Genomic DNA, 21,583 nt, shown 5'->3' on the forward strand with positions numbered 1-21,583 from the left:
GAGAGTGACACACTCAAAAGTTTCCTCGTAGCTTCCCCGCATCCATGCCCAATCATCAATGATAGCGGTATGTCTGTAGAATGCACTTGCAGAGGGACTCCACCAAGTTGTCCACTCTGCAAGGAATAAAAAGCAGAGGCTCTTGCGGCACTTGAGGGGAAAGACCCGTTCTTCGCAATTTATTGTTTCGAATTTTTTTTAAAGTGGTTACAGACAACGCGTTTGCGAGGGGACCCTCGCTTCGTCAGGTCTTATGCAGTAGTGTCACAAGTAGCTGTTTAGATACATATGTACAAATTGGAAAAAGTGCGGGAAACCGTCAGTGACGTAACAAGAATCAGCTGGCAGAGATATAGAATACTATAAATAAAACACTGATCCGATAGTAATAATGATCATGATGCCGCATTATAAACCCTCAGAACAATGAATGAGGTGATGAATAATGCACTAAGAAATACATTAATGAATACCAGAAATACAATAACTGATGCAATCAGAAAGTACCAAAAAAATTACATTTGTATGAGAATAAAAATATAAATGCAAAATACGCAAAGGACATCATAATGTAGCATATAAGACCATACAATGAAACATAATTGTGTGTAGATAAAAATACATGAATAAAAACTATGACCGATATGTCAGTATTAGAGATGAGCGAACTTCTCCGCTCGGCAGTTGATGACTTTTCCTGCATAAATTAGTTCAGCTTTCCGGTGCTCCGGTGGGCTGGAATATGTGGATACAGTCCTAGGAGACTCTTTCCTAGGACTGTTTCCACCTTTTCCAGCCCACCGGAGCACCTGAAAGCTGAACTAATTTACGCAGGATAAGTCATCAACTGCCGAGCCGAGAAGTTCGTGATGAATCGAATTTACTGTAAGTTCGCTCCTCTCTAGTCAGTATATCTTAAAAATACATAAAAATTAGCCCTGGTGTGCGGGTCACCACATCGGGCCGACGTAGACTTGCTATAAATACGCAGCCCCGGTCTGGGGCTGAATGGGAGTCCTGACCTTGCTACAGTGACTTAAATGTTCCCCCTAGCTCTAAGATTGGACATGGGGAAAAGGGAGCGGATTTGCTAGAGTGGATACTAGATGCTAATTGGTTAAAATGAATGTTATGCTGATGGATTTATGGAAGTAGAATGAATGAAGTATGTGTCTAGTAATAGTAGAATTTATGCGGATAGAGTGAATGGAGTACAAAAAAAAGTTTGTGAACAATAATGGAGTAATTGGATGGTGGTCTTTTACATAGGAGGATGGAATATTTGAATGGTGGTATTTTACGTGAGTGGATTTTCCAATTTGTACATATGTATTTAAACAACTGAGGCTGCAAAGACCTGCCAAAGAGAGGGTCCCCTCGCAAACGCATTGTCTGTAACCACTTTTTATTATTTTCTAAATAAACAAGTGTTATATTTATCTTCAGAGCCACTTGAGGTCTCCTTTCTGAGGTCCCTCCATTGGGAAGAATGGGTCTATCTCCTCAAGTGCCGCAAGAGCATCTGCTTTTTATTCCTCGCAGTGTACAAATGGGGTGTGCACTGCATGATGCATAGAGAGGGCTATTAAGACTCCTGCATTTGCAAGGCTGCATTTCACTTGGCTGTTTTTTAAATCTGCCATTGCAGTTTGAGCCAAAGCAAGATGTGGATTCTAAAGGAATGGGAAATATAAAGTCCCACTGGATCCACTTCTGACTTTGGTTCAAAAACTGCAACTTTTTTCCTCCAAAAAGCTGCCAAGTGGAAACCTAACCATACAGTGGGGCAATGCAATTGAGTAGAACGATAAACAATATGGGTTCTGTTGGGTGCCCATCTCAATATTAGGGCTCTCCAGCCTTCTTGAGGTTCAGAATGTCGGCTGCAAATACGTTTTATATAAATAATAATTGGTTACATTTTTTTTATATTTTTTGGTGAAAAAATGTTGTCTTGTCCCTGCAACCTTTTACATGTGTGTCTATGTGCAGACACAAAATACAGGAAGTGAGGGCAGTACAAGCAGGGCTCTGTGCAGGTTCCTGGCTTATCAATCAGCCTGTTGTGTAAGCCGGGGGCCATGTCACAGAGCCTCATTGTACAGAGCCCCCGCTTGTGCTCGGTGCGCAGAGCCCCCGCTTGTGCTCGGTGCGCAGAGCCCCCGCTTGTGCTCGGTGCGCAGAGCCCCCGCTTGTGCTCGGTGCGCAGAGCCCCCGCTTGTGCTCGGTGCGCAGAGCCCCCGCTTGTGCTCGGTGCGCAGAGCCCCCGCTTGTGCTCGGTGCGCAGAGCCCCCGCTTGTGCTCGGTGCGCAGAGCCCCCGCTTGTGCTCGGTGCGCAGAGCCCCCGCTTGTGCTCGGTGCGCAGAGCCCCCGCTTGTGCTCGGTGCGCAGAGCCCCCGCTTGTGCTCGGTGCGCAGAGCCCCCGCTTGTGCTCGGTGCGCAGCTCGGAGCTGAAGGGACAAAACAGAACCTAAATATAAACACACCTTTTAACTAAGTATTTAGACCTCAAGTATTGATTTAAAATTCCAGTAATCCATGATACTACAGAGATTGCAGATATTTTAAGAAATATCTACTATTTGATGTTTAAACATGCATGAATTGTCTGTAGGAGCTTTGCTACATAGGTCCTAGCTTTGGTATCCACCACTGTGACCTCTCCACACACTGGCAGTGTATGCGCTGAACATTTTTTCTCTGACACCCTTCTGCACGGACCCCTTTGCACATACAGATACCAAACACAATGAGCTAATTGTTATTACTATTACTGCTTTGTCACTTGTGTTATTTTTTGAGATGGAAACATGTTCACCTCAATGGAACACAATTTAGTGTAGAGCTGTATATAGTTTTTGTTTTTTCTTCTGCTCAGCCCGGATGTGAGTCATTTTTACCTGCACACCCAAATTGCATAATCTTCCATACAAGACAATATAACAATATTTTTTATTTGTTGTGATCATCAGGCAATACAAATAAATGAAAGAAGTTGCTTCATACAATTCTACTAGATGCAGAGATACATACTTACCTGCAGGTGTGAGTGTTGATCTGGCTTTTAGGAAATAGTATGAAGATAAATGTCTTAGGCTTCATACACACTTTGTTTTTACATTACGGGTGCCGGATCCGGCTGGGGGAGGGGCAAACCTGGCTCTCCCGTACCCCAGCTGGACCAGCGCTGAACTCCATTTACTTTATTGAGCCGATCGGAATCAAGCTGTGACTCCGGCTCATTTTTTACCCGTATCCGGTTTTGTGACCGGACCTAAAACCGTAGTATAACCAAAAATTAGAAAAGAAAAAGCAGAAAGTGATAGCACACCAAAAAAATATATATCATATATCAAAGTATATCTTTATTATGCAAAAAATAGCCATTAATGTTAAAAACATTTAAAAAGGAGGTCCACAAAACTAGGGATCGACCGATATCATTTTTTTAGGGCCGATACCGATAATCGGTGGAGGTTAGGGCCGATAGCCGATAACTTATACCGATATTCCTGTATAAGTTATCGGCTATTCATCCCCCCTCTACACCGCTGCAGAGCATTGATTTAAAGCGGGCACTTTAAATCAATGCACTGCAGTGTCTTTTGCGGTGCCATAGGCCGCCGCCGCCGCCACCCGCTTCTCTCCCCCTACCTGTCAGGGTGGTCCGGGCCATCCATCCATCGTTCCTGTAGTGTCCGGGGGCATTCCGGGTGGAGGGTGAACCGGTCCGGGCTGTTCTTCTTCTCCGGGGGTCATCTTCTCCACTCCGGACGGGCTCCGGCCTAGTACGCTGCATAGACGCCGCTGCGCAGTGGCGTCCGTGCGCAGCGACGCACCTGACGTCGCGGCGTCTATGCAGCGTACTAGGCCGGAGTCTGCCCGGAGTGGAGAAGAAGACCGTGGGAGAAGGACAGCCCGGACCGGTTCACTCTTCACCCGGAATGCCCCCGGACACTACAGGAACGATGGATGGATGGCCCGGACCACCCCCATTACGGGTAAGTTTAAATTTTTTTTTATTGACTCGGAGGGTGGGGGAGGGGTCCGACCGGTATAGCGGTATGGGCAAAAATCCATAACGGTATACCGCCCAGCACTACGGTAGGGGGTGCGACGTGGTGCGGTGGGTCGGGGGGTGCTCGCGGTGGGGGGGGTCAGGGCATTATCGGCTTATCTGCAAGGTAATTGCCGATACCGATAATCCCCAAAATCGTTATTATCGGCCGATAATATCGGCCATAACGATAATCGGTCGATCCCTACACAAAACATCTCGGACCAACCTAAAGCCATAGGGAGGGATCCCTGACTAGCTCTGGTACTCCCCCCACAAACAAAGACACCCGTCTAATATCTATATGTCTAAAAAATGAGATGCAATAATCCCCCTGTGACTTCTGGCCCCAACACAGTATATTCTAAGGTGCACAAATAGCAGCTCTTATGGGTAAACGATGTATACAGTCTGGCTGCAAAAAGTGCAGTTTCTAAGTCAACCAAGTTTAACAATCCATACGCTGCTGCTGCTGCAACAATAAGTAATTCAAATAACCAAGTCACATAATACAATCAAGGGAACATACCTTCAAGGGAAGGTATTTATTCACGCCTGCAGTGTTTTCACAGTGGGGCTAGAGTGAGCTTGTTCGACTCCCCTGTGCAGGGATTACAAGAGCACAGCTGTCAGTACAATAGCCAGACTTCTGCTGTAACTACAAGGAGCAGGGAAATCCTTTACATGACGCGGCCAAATCAGGACTGCTGTTAAGAATGCCTTCATGCCCCTTACCTGCAGCCTGTTGGGGTCTTCAGCCGCAGCCTGTTGGGGTCTTCAGCCGCAGCCTGTTGGGGTCTTCTGCCATACTGTATGGTGAACAGCATAAATTTTAAATGCCAAAAAAATTACAAAACTACTTTCTTTTTTCATGTGGCCAGCAATAAAAAAGGGTAATAAAAATTAACCATTAAGGTATATGAACCAAAAAATGTTCAAAAGTTATGGCACTTGGAAGGTGACAATGGAAAAACTAAAAATATTGCTTGGGCATTAAGCCCAAAAGGGAAGCGGGGGAAGAGGGTTTAGGCAAGAATGGGTTGTCATCAGTCCTTGGGGGGGGGGGGGGGGGGGGGAGAGAATAAAGGGTCTGTGAAGACTGTGAAGGCTGTGCATAAACTTCATGTATTTACAAATAGAAGTATAAAAACATGAAAGGCTGATAATTATCCTTTATTATAGCATTGTGACAAAAAGATACAAAAACAATGAAACGGCAAGCTTTGTGAAAACCAAAATTTGTGTTAGTTTTTAAACCTTTGGCCACAACTTTGCATCGTGTCCAGATAATTTTGCGGCTTCAGAAGATGGAAAAAATGTTGTCTTTGTATTGTAATTGTGAGAGATGTCTGTACTCATCCGGACTCTACTACCTCTATTACAATCCATACCTGCACTTAATATATACATTGACTATAATACAGGCAGTAACTCAGGATCAGTAAAGGGTAAAGTCATGTATGTACACTGTGGGGGAGATTTATCAAAACCTGTGCAGAGGAAGAGTGGCGCAGTTGCCCACGGCAACCAGTTTGCGTTTCATTTTTCAATAGACCTGTGAAAAATGAAAGAAGTAATTTGATTGGTTGCCATGGGCAACTGCACCACTCTTTTTCTACACAAATTTTGCTAAATCTCCCCCAGTGACTCCACCAGCAGAATGATGAGTTGCAGCTCTGGAGTAATTCTGGACCAGAACAAGACATTTACAACGTGTAAATTCAAAGTCAAAATTCAGCTGTGTTGCAGTGGATGAATGGGGTATTCCAGGAATAAAAATCAGGCATTTTTTCTTTCAAAGACAGCGTTTGGGTGTGGTATTACAACTTGGCTCCATTCTCTTCAATGGAACTGAGCTGCAAAACCACACCCAACCTGGAGACAGACAGCAAGAGATCTTTGAAAGAAAAAAGTTCTGTTCTTGATTCCTGGAATACCCCTTTAGGGTCTATTCACACAAATAGTATTCTGCGCAGGATTTCAAGCTGTGTTCAGTTTACATACAAATCTGCAGCAGAAAATCCTGTGCATCAAATCTGCGCAGAATACTGTAGGTGTGAATAGACCCTTAATGCAGCTTCAGCTTTATACACCTATTCCCCGGCCACTGACCTCGAGTGTAGTCTGTAATGACAGAGGCATGTGAGGCAACAGGTATTATTTTATTGCTGCTGCCACAGCTTGCCCAGCGTATAATATTGGCTCCGGTGACAGCAGGGGTGTGTCACCTATTAAGATTGCAGCGTGTTCCTTGTTCATAGTTGGCCAACCTGGGTTTTCACAGGCTTTTCTTGTTGAGACTGTATGGATAACGTAGGACGCAGGGCCGCTCCTCTGATGTCATTGCTTGGACAGACGTGAAATCCTGTTCTTTCCACTTCCTGTTTTCTTTATGAAATAATTGTTTGCAGAGTTTAAGTCCAGCAGCTTGTTTCCTTTTGTGTAAAATGTGGACTGTGTGTTCCAATATGCGACAACACCTCAGCTCTGACGGTCTGGACCCAGTCACTGAGCTAATAATGATAAAGGACACAACATCACAAAGTGAGGCCACTAATCTCTGCACAGGTGCCCAGCGGGATATTTGTAAAGAAATACAACATCCGTAGTCTATCTTACGTCCATTTACTGTAAAGGGGAATAGATTTTAAGGGTACATTCACACATACAGGATCTGCTGCAGATTTGATGCTGTTCAGTCCACAGCAGATCCTGTATGTGTGAATGTACCCTTATAGGAGAGGTCGATTGTAGGGGTCGTGAATAAGTCCTTTGCTCCCAATCTCCACCCTTTCAGACATTGGTCCTTCCCCAGTTGTGCCCCACTTCAATGATTTACACCTGATAGGCAGCCATTCTGTCCTTTTGACTTTTCCCTTTGTGGAAAACAAGGATCCGACAGAATGGAATACAACTTGTCTAACCATTTGTTTCTCCAAGATAAACATGGCTGGAGGTGTCTGACTTATCACAACCATCTCTGGCTTTGTATTAATATTCAGTAAGAGTCCTTTAATTCATCATTGTCTAGAAAGCCTGACAATCAGACACTTGTTTCCAGCATAGAACCACATGAAAGGCTTGGATGGAACGATCCTCTAATTACCCATTAGGAACCCAGCCAGTACCTTGTCTTCTAAGGATTCTCTTACACACAGCGCTTTTTATTTTGAACTGCAGGTGGACCTGATCTTGCCATTATAAACAGTGACACATCCAGGTGGAGCCCGCAATTGTCAGTCGCAAGCACTAGTGTCTGTACCTAGCGCTGCATGTAAGAGTGCCCTAAGAGCTTTATTATTCCATAGACAGAGACAATCTGCCCTTTTTATTGACACGCTTCATTTCATTCAAAATTGCTTTGCGTTGCCAAATTTGGGCTACAATAAATGTATTTTTCTATGTAGCTGTGTGAGGACTCATTTTTGTTCTTTGATCTGTAGTTTTATGAGTAGATAGGACATTTTAATTGCTTTTTAAAATGCCAGATTACAGAAAATTTGCTATTTCTGCATTTGGTATTCTTTTTTATTTGATGTTTACCATGCAGAATTAATAACATATATAAATAATTCAAACCTTTCCGCATGTCACAACCTAAAGTATCTGTCTTTTTGTAGCTTAGATTTTTATTTGGAAAATAGAAAAAGGGAGGAGGTCGAATTCAATATATATATATATATATATATATATATATATATATATATATATATAAATAATATTAAATTTTTTTTTTTTTTACTTAAATATATTTTTAGTCCCCCTAGTGGACTTGCATAAGCAATTGGTCATCAATGCACAGCAAAATCTATTTATTTTAACAATCTCCTTTTACGCTCTGCCTATAGCAGCCATGACAGTCAATTGACTCCCCACAATTACAATGTTGGAATTGGCCTGCATGCGACTTTTAACCACTTAAATTCTGCGATAACTATTGACCATGGCATCAAGAAGTCTAAATGACTGGTATCAAAGTTAACACCTATCCTGTGTGAATGGAGCAAAAATATCAACAAGGGGTTAAAAACCAAAGCATTGATACTTTGGATTGCCGTCACTCTGGCTCTCTAACCTTACCAGTAGCTTTTTTTTTTCTAGAAGACCATCCAGAGTTGCTCCCCAAAAAGATTGTCAGTATGTGTAATATCTTTTACAGAAAATCTGGTCTAATAAAAGGGGTGGTATTTTCATTAATGTGGCTTCACTGTTCCTATGGCCATCCTATGATCCAGACTATTAATACTATTCCCATTACTACTGAAAATGTTTTTTTTTTTTTTTTTTTTTTTTATTAGAGTATTTTGATTCTTAGGATGTAGTAGTTAACCATTGTCTGGATGAGATCTGGCTTATTCAGTAGGTAAATCCTTCTATAGTGAGATCACCAGATATATAAATATAGAAAATTAAATATAGCAGCAAAACATGAGGTGATGTCAGGTTGGTGTGGCCTGGCACAGTGTTGTTTTCTGGGTCAAGAACACTGAGAGCTCAGTGCCAAGAGACATCCACTCAACTTGTTTACTTAAAGGGATAGTATATTCATTGATGTGTACTCAGTGGAATGTCCAGCAGATTGTAATAATTTTTTTTTATTTTTTTTTTACATGCCGGTTGGACCTTTCAGCCACTGTCTTTCTTTATGTATGCACAGGTCTTGTAAACACAGGATATTTCCCCCTTGAGGAACAAGTTTTGAAAAATCTTATCTTCTTATATGACTTGTGTGACGTCATTGTTGCTATCAGGAAAAACACAGATATAATCTTTCATTATAGGAATATTTGGACTGTACAATCTTTCAGTGCTTGTCGTTAAAATGACGGCGGCAGTAAAGCTAAAAGGCACCTTCCTGCATCTCACAGAACATAATTCTAGTATACAGTTTGTATTGTTTTATACAGATTAAAATATGCTTGTTCGACTTTTAGTTACAGCCCAAACAGTTACAAACTAATACATTTTACCTGCACTGATACATTGTAACAAATTAGTGAGGGATTAGTGCTATGAATTGTCTAAACTGTATACTATTTATTTGTAATTGGTCCTGTAAAAAATAGCAGGGTGCGAATGGGGTCCTGCAAGTCCTATTCAGACGAATAGCAGAGTTGTCAAATTTTTCAGCCTCTAAATTTTAACACCAATGTTCTTGATAATGGTGAACATTTTTAAACAAACAGAGAGGTTTATCAAACTATTGCTCCACTGTTCCTCTGCACAAGGTTATATAAATTTCCTCTTGAGTATATTAGAAAACTTTTTGTTGTGCTATGAGTTTCTTTACTTAAGGGGGTACTCCAGCCCTAGACATCTTATCCCCTATCCAAAGGATGGGGGATAAGATGTCTGATCACGGGGGTCCCGCGCCATGCCCCATTCCCATATACTTGCATTGAGGGGGTGTGGTGTGACTTAACGATGGGGTGGAGCCTTGATGTCACAATACTCCGGCCCCTGTATCGTGAGTCATCAGACACAGAGTGATCTTCGCACCGTGAGGCTAATAAGTCGGTGCTGCAGGAGCGTTTGCGGGGACCCCCGCGATCAGACATCTTATATTCTATTCTTTGGATAGGGGATAAGATGTCTAGGGCTGGAGTACCCCTTTAAAGTGTTACTGTCACTTCAAAAAAAACTTTTGACCTGTAACAGGCATGTCAAAAGTTTTGATTGCATAGGGTCTGGGTGTTCAGACCCCTGCTGATCGTTAAACTGAATGAAGTGCTATGCTGAGGGCTGTCCTTCCTATCTCTACAGGCATCATAGACTTACTACGGATTCAGTCTCCCCTAGCAAGACTGGTAGAGAAACACTCATTCTAGCAATCTGTGGGGGCCACTTTTAAAGGGAATCTGTCAATTCTTGACTGATTGACGTATAGGGCTTATCTTCCGGTACCGAGCGGTGTACATCAGTCAGTCAATGCACGCTGGGGTGGAGAGGAAGCATGCATCCTGCAGCTCAGCACCGCCTCTCGGTCCCTTCTGACAGCTGAGAGATTCCCCTCTTAACAATTGTATATAAATTGTATTTAAATAAGACTATTACCAAATATATACATATATATCTTAGTAATATATTGTTTCAAAAACAAGAGAGTACATGATCCTGCAGCTTTTATATGTCAAAATTGACATACATGTCAAAATTAAGGATTATGGAGTTCCACCATAATCCTTAAAAAGGCATCCAGCCATGGACGCGACGGCATTTCGGGGGCGGGCGCACCAGGTGTGGAAAATTAAATACCTAACCATTAGCCACCTACATAGATAAACCAACATATAACGCATGAGCTAGTTGGACATACACATAGACTGCAGCATGCCATGTCTGTCTTTACTCTTTTGTAAAGAAAATATAAACTCCAAGAAAATAAAGAAGCAGAAACTAAAGATCTTCTGACTCGTGAGTGATTGCCCTGTGGGGTACTATCTATGAACTGATCTGGCCATGAACTGAATTTCCCCTGCACGTGTATATACATAGTAGTATATTATCACAAATTAAACTGGCTTCAGCATGATTTTGGGTGATTAACCCCTGACACGTAGTTGTGATTTTCAGTGTGGTGTTGTCTCCGGCTCCTCCCTCTCTCCCAAGACAATGCTTCATGATTTGCTGTCTCGGTAGGTGTGGCTGGATCTTGTCTCTTTGCTCAAGCCCTGCCCCCTAAGTGATGTCATCAATTCTGACCTGCCCTTACAGCTTCATCACCATCTCCCCGTCATATATACATATATGTGCTGATTAATGCCACAGGTAGAGGAGCAGAAAGGGAATGAACATAAAGGGGCTACAACCTCACAGCGCACAATGTTCATATGTTCTGCTCGGGGTGGGAAACTAGCTGGAGTGCTGTGGGAGAGTAGGCAGGGTGGGAGGACTGTAATGAAGAGCTGAGGGGAATTAATGCTATCTAGGAAATGTAGTACTGAACAACTGCTCAACCAGACAGTACATCCAGGAAGTAGAGGACAAAGACGCCCAAACAAATGGATCTTGGGTGGTTTTAGAACTGGGGCAGTCGGGTAAGCAATGATATATGCTTCTGCAGAATATTTTTTACGTGGAAATACGTTTAAAGTGGAAATACATCTTTAAAGCCTGGAATACTCAATTTAAAATATAACAAAAAGTCTAGTATTTTAGCTGACACCTTGTTATTTGATGCTAAAGAAGAGGAGACACGCAAAACAGCATATTGATTGCGTGGTGGCATTGTGACATAAGACGTAACAAGTAACTAGCCGTAAGCATGGCTCTTGCATTTGATTTTGTAGTAGAATCCTTTTACTAGTTACTTGAGCCCATGTCATATCTCTGAACTTCAGGTGCTAAGAGGAGCCTTTATGCTAGTTACAGTATTCAGGGGTCTTAAACTGGTGGCCCTCCAGATGTTGCAAAACTTCAACTCCCAGCATGCCTGGATATGCCCAGACAGCCATTTGCTGCATCTAACAGCTGTCGGGAATGCTGGGAGTAGAAGTTTTGCAATATCTGGAGGGCCACCAGTTTGAGACCCCTGATCTACATGTAGTGGTGCATCTTAGTTTTCTGTTTGCCAATGTTCTGGTCACCTTCTGTCTTTGCGGCCGGTAAAGTATATAATTTAGTGTAAATATATAATTCACTGATCCCTTCCTATATTGGGGCTTATTTTTCTTGTCCCTTTGTACTTACAATAATAACCACAGCATTTGCTGCAACAGAAATTCCCAATTAAACATTATGAGAAATTCCCAGGATATGAACAGTCTATAAATATCATGGCCTAATAATAGAACATTTATGAACCTTAAAGTAAAGGTTTATGACCTCTAAGGTGGAAAGGGCAGCAAAATAATCTTCACCAAGCAATTCAGCTTCTTATAGGTAAATACTTTTGTGTCACATTGATGTCCATAACATTGGTCAAGGAGAAAAAAAAATGCATGGCATTTAAGATGTTATGTAATTTTGTTTATTTTTGGCAGTGGCCAGACACACTGTTACTGTACATTAACTTGTTGGAGACAAAGGGCGTACAGGTACATCCTGGTCCTGTTACAAGGGTTTGAAGCACGCTCACGAGCTGAGTACACTTCAAACCCTGTGAATCCCGACTGCTGTCAGCAGCCAGGACCCAGGGTTAACTCTGGGCACCGCTGCTCAGGCCAATGCCCAGCATTAACCCTTTAGACGCCACAATCAAAGTTGATTGCGGCACCTGAACCGAAAGTAAGTGTCCCAGCAGCTCAGTGGAGCTGATCGGAACCATCGCAATTCTGATCAGCTGAGAGGATGCTGGAAGGGGGCTTACCTGCCTCCTCGCTGTCCGATCGGTGATCTGCTGCTCCAAGCATACACAGCAGGCAGGAGCAGCTGAGCACCAATTACACTGATCAATGCTATGCTATGGCAAAGTCCAAAATTGTGCATTTTTGGTCACAAAACAAAAATGGTACCAATAAAAACTTCATATTAGCTCTCATATAGCCTTGTATGCAGAAAAATTAAAAAGTTATAGGAGTCCGAAGATGACAATTTTAAACATATAATTTTGGTGCATGTAGTTATAATAATTTTTTTTTTAAGTAGTAAAATAAAATAAAGTCTACATAAATTGGGTATTCCTGTAACCATATGGACCTACAGAATAAAGATAAGGTGTCACTTTTACCGAAAAGTGCACTGCGTAGAAACGGAAGCCCCCAAAATTTACAAAATGGCATAGTTTTTTTTAATTTCACCCCACAAATACATAAAATTTTTTGTTTGTTTCACTTCAGATATTGTTCTAAAATAAGTGTCATTACAAAGTACAATTGGTGATGCAAAAAAAAAAAAAAAGCCCTTATATGGGTCCGTAGGTGCAAAATTGAAAGTGTTATGATTTTTAGAACGAGAGGAGGATAAAATGAAAGTGAAAAAATGAAAATTGGCCTCGTCCTTAAGGTCAAAATGGACTTCATCCCCAAGGTTAATCCTCCCTATAATAGAGAGGGGAACTCCAGTCAACAATGTATATGTTTTCCCCAGTATGTACTGGTAGAGAATGGTTTACACAATGACTAGTCATGCTTCGTGTTACCCTCTGTACATATATTTCCCTGTCACAGCGAAGAATTGTCAGACTCTTTCCCTTTTCTATTTGTCTGTTGTAAATGTGTTTTTAGTACTTCTGTAAAGGTGATGTAATTTCCATACCAGAAAAATCCGCTGCAGAAATGTACACCAGGCATTCCTATGTGTGTGTGGGAACTTCCTCCTCATATTCATTGTTTACATTTCTATGCAGAATTTTTCTCTTGTGGAAATACTTTCTACTACCTACTTTTCATTTCTACTAATACTTTTCTATACTTGTGGCATTTGGATGCAGCATTTCATCCTAGATATTAATGCTATGTGACATTTCACACTGAGATCTGTAAAACATATTGCTTCAAATTATGCAGCCATAATTTTACTAGCATGTTTTGGGGAATTAAGGTAAACTCACACTAGACTGATTTGTTATGGAAATATTTGATTTGACTGGAGAAACCTGCAGCATACATTGGCATGCTGTATATTTTAGAATCCTCACCACAAGTCAGGAAAAAAAAAAAATCACATGTACTCTACTGGTACTGTAATTTGCTACAGTTCTGCTGTGCAAAGTTCCTTGAGGAAAATGCAACTAGTGTGCACTTAAAGGGGTACTCCGGTGGAAAACTTTTTTTTTTTTTTTTTTTTTTTTTAAATCAACTGGTGTCAGAAAGTTAAACAGATTTGTAAAGTAAAAGACTATGTGCAGCTCACAACCTGGGATATTCGAGGTTAATGTGGATAAAAATCGGTCCCCACCGATCAAATAATGAAAAATCAAGTAAACAAATTTAACCACACCTCAAGAATACACAATGAATATAAGATGAGACAGTTGGTTCTTGAAAAAATGCAAAATTTAATAAGAGACAGAAATAACGTTAAAACATAGTTAAAACAATCAGAGCATTAATGGTTATAGACTGTCATTGGGCCCTAATGACAACTACCTATTAAATTCTGAGATGGTCCATAAATGTTGGTCCAGAATGGACCGTTAGTCCGGCAAAAAATAGCACAATAGATGTTTCAATGATGGTAGTAGATGACACAATTTTTTTTTTTTTATTATTTTTTTTTTCATTCATTCAATACCACCTTTAAAAAAAATGTCATCTACTACCATCATTGAAACATCTATTGTGCTATTTTTTGCCGGACTAACGGTCCATTCTGGACCAACATTTATGGACCATCTCAGAATTTAATAGGTAGTTGCTTTATCATTTAATCTGTCATTAGGGCCCAATGACAGTCTATAACCATTAATGCTCTGATTGTTTTAACTATGTTTTAACGTTATTTCTGTCTTTTATTAAATTTTGCATTTTTTCAAGAACCAACTGTCTCATCTTATATTAATTGTGTACCCAGTAGGGTGATATTCTTGAGGTGTGGTTACATTTGTTTACCAGATTTGTAAATTACTTATATTAAAAAAATCGTAATCCTTCCAGTGCTTAGTAGCTGCTGAATAATACAGAGGAAATTATTTTCTTTTTGGAACACAGAGCTCTCTGCTGACATCACGACCACAGTGCTCTCTGCTGACATCTCTTTCCATTTTAAGAACTATCCAGAGTAGAAGAAAATCCTCATAGCAAACATATGCTGCTCTGGACAGTTCCTAAAATGGACAGAGGTGTCAGCAAAGAGCACTGTGGTCATGATGTCAGCAGAGAGTTCTGTGTTCCAAAAAGAAAAGAATTTCCTCTGTAGTATTTAGCAGCTAATAAGTACAGGAAGGATTAATATTTTTTAATAGAAGTAATATACAAATCTGTATATATAAATCTGTATATACAAAAACACAGGCTCAGAGGGCAGGCGATCTGCAAGATTGGAAATTCTCACTCCACAGCACCTGTGATGTCACTGCCATTCTCCCACTGACCACTGGGAGCGCTCTATGCAAACCTACTGCAGGGTTCCCTTACTGCTCAGATAACACGTACGCTTCCTAAGTGTACACTGTGCAGGTCTCTATCCACCTGCGCATTATTTCTGCCCAACAGGAGTTACTGTGACTCAATGGACTTTTTTTCAACCTTACACATAGTCTGTACAAATACTACAAACTCACAATTGCACCAATTACAGTCATTTAAGGAGAAGAGGTCGTTTCACAGTTTATGATTTGATATCCTGTTTTTTTCTGTTGCATCATGTTTGTGAAGGATTATAGGTCAGATGGTCACCTGATAATTGTAATATTACATGACATATATCTGATGGTCTATAATGTGGCTGCAGATGTACAGCTCAGCATGTAAAAAAAATATCTATGCAAAGAACATTTTTTAAAGTTAATTTTTTTTGTAATACAGAACTAAAACTTAATAAATTGTATATTGTTGTAATCGTACTGACATGCCGAATAAAGTTGACATTTCAGTTAACTGTATGGTGTGAGATGTAGATAGATAACACCTTATAACATTTGTAGATTTGGCGTTTATTTCACCCTGGAATTGTTTTGGCTTGGTTTTGCAGGACAGATCTGGTAAAATGAGTTGTGCCATTAAAAAGTACACTTGGTTCTGCAAAAAAATTCACGCTGTTGATAAAAAATATATATATATATGACTCGTGGAATATGAAGAGGAATCAAACAATAATGCCAAGAAGGTAATTGGCTATCCTCAAAGAGAAACTGACAGCTTGTTTACCCGCACTAATCACAATATTCTGGGTTATAGTGCGGGTGAACAGCTTTAAAAAGAGAAGTCACATTTATTTGTTAAGTACTTGGCGAGTTATGTCCATTGATATTTTTATTCCTATTATTCTCATGAATATACAAATGTATTCACTAGCCTGTCAGTGAGGACAAGTGCCGCTGCCTTGCTGCACCCAGACGGCAGCGGCGCCTGCAGACCGCTCGTCCCCACCGGCAGGCTAGTGAAAAGGGGAGACGGGCAGTGAATATGGGGAAGGCAGGGAAGCTGCACAATAGGAATACAAATATCAGTGGACATAACTCTGCAAGTACTACACAGATAAATGTGTGTCACCCCTCTTTTTAAAGCTGATCATCTGCACTATAACCCAGTATATTGGGTTTAGGGCGGGTGAACAAGCTGTCAGTTTCACTTTTAAGGGGAGTTATCCAGGATAAAAAAAAACTGCTGTTTTCTTTGAGAAATGGCACCACTCCTGTTTGTTTGGTAATGCATCTTGGTTCCGTTAAAATGGTGTGGCGCTTCATGGGACCACTAAGAAGGTTTTCAGCTCTGGTTGCTGTCATTCATTGCTCACTTCTAGTGGATAAAAAATTTGCCCTGGTTATGTAACTGGGTAGATTTTGTCCTCTGGGAGTATACTATGTAGGTTCCTATTAAGTGATAGCATCTTTGCATCTATGATGGTAAAGCTCTGTTAACACCTTTTCTTGTAGGTATAATCTCCCAATGGGGGAGCTTGATCAAAAACTGTGCAGAAGAGTGGTACAGTTGCCAATGGCAACCATTCAGATTGCTTCTTTCATTTTTAGGATGTGTTTACACTGCAGAATCTCCATTTGAAATACTTCGGCGGTAGGACCACGCGGCACTGCGCCGCCACCATTGACGGTGCAATTCACACTGATGTTAAGGTTCACTGTGCGGAATTCCGCACAGTCAACGTGCCCTTTAAAAAGACCTGTGAAAAATGAAATAAGCTATCTGATTGGTTGCCATGGGCTACTGCACCACTCTTCCTCCTACACAGGCTTTTATAAATCTTCCCCATCGTATCTCCTACCCCCTTCTTTACCTATATCTGACATACAGTAAATGCGTAAATCAAATGTTTGAAAAAAAGCCAAAAAGATAATGCTGTGCAATATGTATGCCCTACAAAGTAATAAATGGTACAGACGTCCTCCTTAAGGTCCAAGTGGATAGATATGTAGGAATACTACGTACGAGGATGGTCTGTGACAGGACATATCAGAAGAGGGGTGGTAATGGTCAGGTAAATAGATGAGGTAACATGCGAGGCGTTTGCCCCTGTTTATCACTGTTTCCGCTCAGGAGTTTATTCTCCTGTTAACAGCCGTCCAGACGTTTTACAGCTGTGATATCTCCATGCCTTAGATGGTGTTACTCGTGTTCACAAAACAATAAAATGTTGCAGTAAACCTGCATTTTAAAGGGTGTGTTCACACATTCAGGTTTTTTAATTGGAATTATTGAATTCAAGGCCAGGAATGGATTTGAAAAGAGAAGTATCAGGCTAGGTTTATATTTATCGTTTGCATCAGTTTTCGTGCAAAAACCTGACCACAGCTAATGCCTAATTGGGTGCAAAAATGCATAAGGCTAAGGCTGGGTTCACACCACGTTTTTGCAATACAGTTCCCTTATCAGATTTTTTATGAAAAAAAAAAAATTCCTCAAAACCTAACTAAACTGTATGAAAACGTGTGTACAAATTTTAATCCGTATACGGTGTGAAAAATTATGTCCTTTTGCATCCGAAAAAAAGTGTACGTTTTTAACTTTTCACTCCCTTATGAATAAAGTTTTACTTGTTTGATTAAAACTCCAAGAAAAACTGCAAAGTAAAAACCATATGGTGAAAACCGGATGGAACCACAAGCACATATGGTTCTGTACAGTTCCCATTGACTCCCATGTTAAAAAAAAAAAAGTGTATACATTTCAATACGGTTTTTCACCCGGACCAAAAACCATGAAAGGCTATGGTTTTTAGCATGGGAAAAAAAAACTGACAAAACCGTACAGGATGCAAAACGGACACAACCGTATGCGTCATACGGTCTTCAATACAGTTCCGTGCGGTTTTCATATTGAAAAAGTATATGGGAACTATATTGCAAAAACGTGTTGTGAACACTGCCTAAGGGTGGGTTCACGTTGTGTTTTTCCATTACAGTAGGTTTAGTTTTGGCTGCATGCAAAAACATTGATGGGATCCATTGACATCTTCCGGCTCAGTTTTTCTGCAGTGAATGGATTCTATTAGGGTGCATTCACATCACGATTTTGCTATAATGTAAATGTTTTTGTATTTGAAAACCATATATAATTGTATAGCAAACTGTATACACTAACCTCCCATTCAAAAATGTACACAACAAGATGTATCTGGTTGTGTAACTTTTTGTACTTGTAAGCTGTAGTCAACCACGGTTTTGTATCCTGTTCTGTCCTGTTTTTCTGTTTACAAAGGGTTTTGTGTCCTTTATAAAAAAAATAAATAAATAAAAAAAAAGTATACCGTTCTTATAACATTGTAATCAAAGGAAACTGCATTGTGCACACAATTGCATACATTTTTGTCAGTTTATCAAAACAAAAACTGATTCAAAACAGGATGGCAAAATGGTGATGTGAATGGAGCCTTATGGAGGCCCGAACAGAGTCTCTGAAGCAGATGTGAGCTCTGCAAAGTGTAGTTGTCTAATAGTACTTTTACAGTTGCTTAAAGGGGTACTCTGCCCCTAGACATCTTATAAGATATCTGATCGCTGGGAGCCCTGCTGCACCCGGTGTTCATTTAGAGCGTTGGGTGCAGCACAGTAGGCTCATTATGTCACGGTCATGCCCCCTCAATGCAAGTCTATGGGAGGGGGCTAGATGGCAATCACACCCCCTCCCATAGACTTGCATTGAGGGGGCATGGCTGTGACATCACAAGCCTCCACCCCGCATTGCCAGTCATCTGACACGGAGCGAAGTTCACTCTGTGCACCGGATGTCTGGGGTGCCGCAGCCGCAATCCCATATGCTCAGGCTATTATATGAAATGTTTAAAAAACAATCTGTGTTATATGTTATCTGTTATAATATCACGATTACTATGTCAGCCGTTGGGGACCCCTGTGATCAGACATCTTATCCACTATCCTTTGGATAGAGGGTAAGATGTCTAAGGGCGGAGTACCCCTTTAAATAACAACTAGAGATGAGCGAACTTACAGTAAATTCGATTCGTCACGAACTTCTCGGCTCGGCAGTTGCTGACTTTTCCTGCATAAATTAGTTCAGCTTTCAGGTGCTCCCGTGGGCTGGAAAAGGTGGATACATTCCTAGGAGACTCTTTCCTAGGAATATATCCACCTTTTCCAGCCCACCGGAGCACCGGAAAGCTGAACTAATTTATGCAGGAAAAGTCAGCAACCGCCGAGCCGAGAAGTTTGTGACGAATCGAATTTACTGTAAGTTCGCTCATCTCTAATAACAACCCAAAGGTTTGTGTCCGACTTGCTTAGTCATTTCCATATTAATACTTACATAGTAATTATGATATTATAACAGATAACATATAGAACAGATTTGTTTTTTTAACAGTTCATATAATAGCCAGAGTATATGGGATTGCGAGCTAATCATTTTAAAATATTAGTAAATAGGAGATGAGTTAATAAGCGCTGATCATTTTCCTGTGATATTTACAGACTACTCACTAAAATAAATACAATTTTAGAATGAAAATATGGATCTCCTTTGTTAGCAGTTACTCTGAGATTCCATTGGGGATGGTTTTCCTTGAGGCCTTTCCCATCTATAGCAGCCTGCAGATGTTGGTCCAATGGGCATGTGACTAGTTATTGATTTGCTGCTGTGAATAGGATGATAGGTGAAGAGCCCTCGGGTCATACACATAGGCAGGGATATTTAGTGTAATCTCCTGTCTGGTGATAACAATAAATAAATTGCATCTCTTTTCTCTCTCTATTGACGTGCTTGTCTATGTAATGCCGGTATTATTTGTCGTATTTCTGCCGGGTGCTGGGGACATGGACGTCAACCTCTATTGTTTATGAACAAATATCTCAAGACTCAGCATGTTTTCTGCCGAGCGCCTGGAGATAATAATCACCGGCCCCGGGTCTGGCTGCTCCACGCTTACGTAGACAGCCAATGATTGACAGCTATTTCCTCTGCTAACAGGTTCACTTTTATTTTATTTTATTTTTTTATGCTGTTTTCCTTCTCAAGGAAGATAAATGTTTTAGTAACTTTCCTCATTCACTAGAACGTCATAACTGAGCGGAGATGTTCATTGTGCAGAGCGCGGCACCTTCAAAGCCCCACTATATCCTCCTTGAACCCATATAATGCTGGCAGCAATAATGACAAATGATCTTCATATCACCACGTGTATGACTCCAAAGAGCATCTGATAGAGAGGAAAACCTGCTACATCAAATGCCTTTTACTACTCCCTTAAGCACCATAAACATGCTTTTTTTTTTTTTCATTGCAAGACAGGGCCAACAGTCCAGTGACAAATTCATTTTGCATGTTTTATTGCTCAAATAGTAATTTTCCAATATAGCAATGGATCGATGCCTATTATGTTTTCCAATGTTAACCTGCTGTACTCTCAGGTGTGCATTCACACGTGCATATTTTCTGCTGCAAATCTGCTTCATTAGATTTTGCTGCCTATTGACTTCAATGGGCAGCAAAATCTGCAGCAAAAATACGCATATGTGAACATACCCAAGGTGGAGCATTTAGATCAGTGTTTCCCAGCCAGGGCGCCTCCAGCTGTTGCAAAACTACAACACCCAGCATGCCCGGACAGCCTTCGGCTGTCCGGGCATGCTGGGAGTTGTAGTTTTGCAACAGCGTGAGGCGCCCTGGCTGGGAAACACTGGTTTAGATAGATGTAGTAAAGGCTGCAGGTTAGAACAATATATTCAGTAACATTTATGGGAGAGTTGCCATTTAAAGGGGGTACTCCAGTGGAAAACCATATTTTTTTTTTTTTTTTTTATAAATCAACTGGTGCCAAAAAGGTAAACAGATTTGTAAATGACTTCTATTTAAAAATCTTAATCCTTCCAGTACTTATCAGCTGCACAGGAAGTTCTTTTCTTTTTTTAATTTCTTTTCACTCTCACTACAGTGCTCTCTGCTGACACCTCTGTCCCCACAGCAAACCTATCCTGCTCTGGACAGTCCCTGATATGTATAGGCAATTCTATAATAAAGAAATTATATGACCAGTCCTCAAGGATAGTGAAAAAGGAAAAAAAAGAAAATAGCAACGGGAAAAAGATTAGAGGTAAAAAGAATGGAGAATAGTAGTTGACAGAAAAGAAATGCAATAGATATCTCAAATAATTATGATAGTTAAAATATAGATAAAAAAAAAATACCTGCAGAATAAATAGCTTAAACAATGATATATATTTATTAAATAAGAATAGTACTGAAACACCTGGGCAGGGCCCTTGCCCAGGTATTAGACAATTGTGCTTTATAAAAAATAGGTAAAAATAATTGCCAACCTATATAAAAAATATAGAATGTTCATAAAAAATAGAGGAATAGTCGCAATTAGAGATGCGCGAACTTACAGTAAATTCGATTCATCAACTGCCGAGCCGAGAAGTTCGTGACGAATCGAATTTACTGTAAGTTCGCTCATTTCTAGTCGCAAGATCAGCCAATGTCCAGAATCAGTATGGTGATTGTAATCTGATTT

At 40.7% G+C, this 21,583-nt stretch overlaps 1 protein-coding gene across 3 annotated transcripts in view; it reads left to right on the forward strand.

The window, feature by feature from the left end:
• ZC3H18 (zinc finger CCCH-type containing 18) overlaps window positions 1–21,583 on the forward strand; it is a 166,403-nt gene that overhangs the window by 110,512 nt on the left and 34,308 nt on the right. The gene's annotated exons all lie outside the window — the stretch shown is intronic.

The sequence above is a fragment of the Hyla sarda genome, chromosome 6 (assembly GCF_029499605.1).
Source record: "Hyla sarda isolate aHylSar1 chromosome 6, aHylSar1.hap1, whole genome shotgun sequence".
NCBI lineage: Eukaryota > Metazoa > Chordata > Amphibia > Anura > Hylidae > Hyla > Hyla sarda.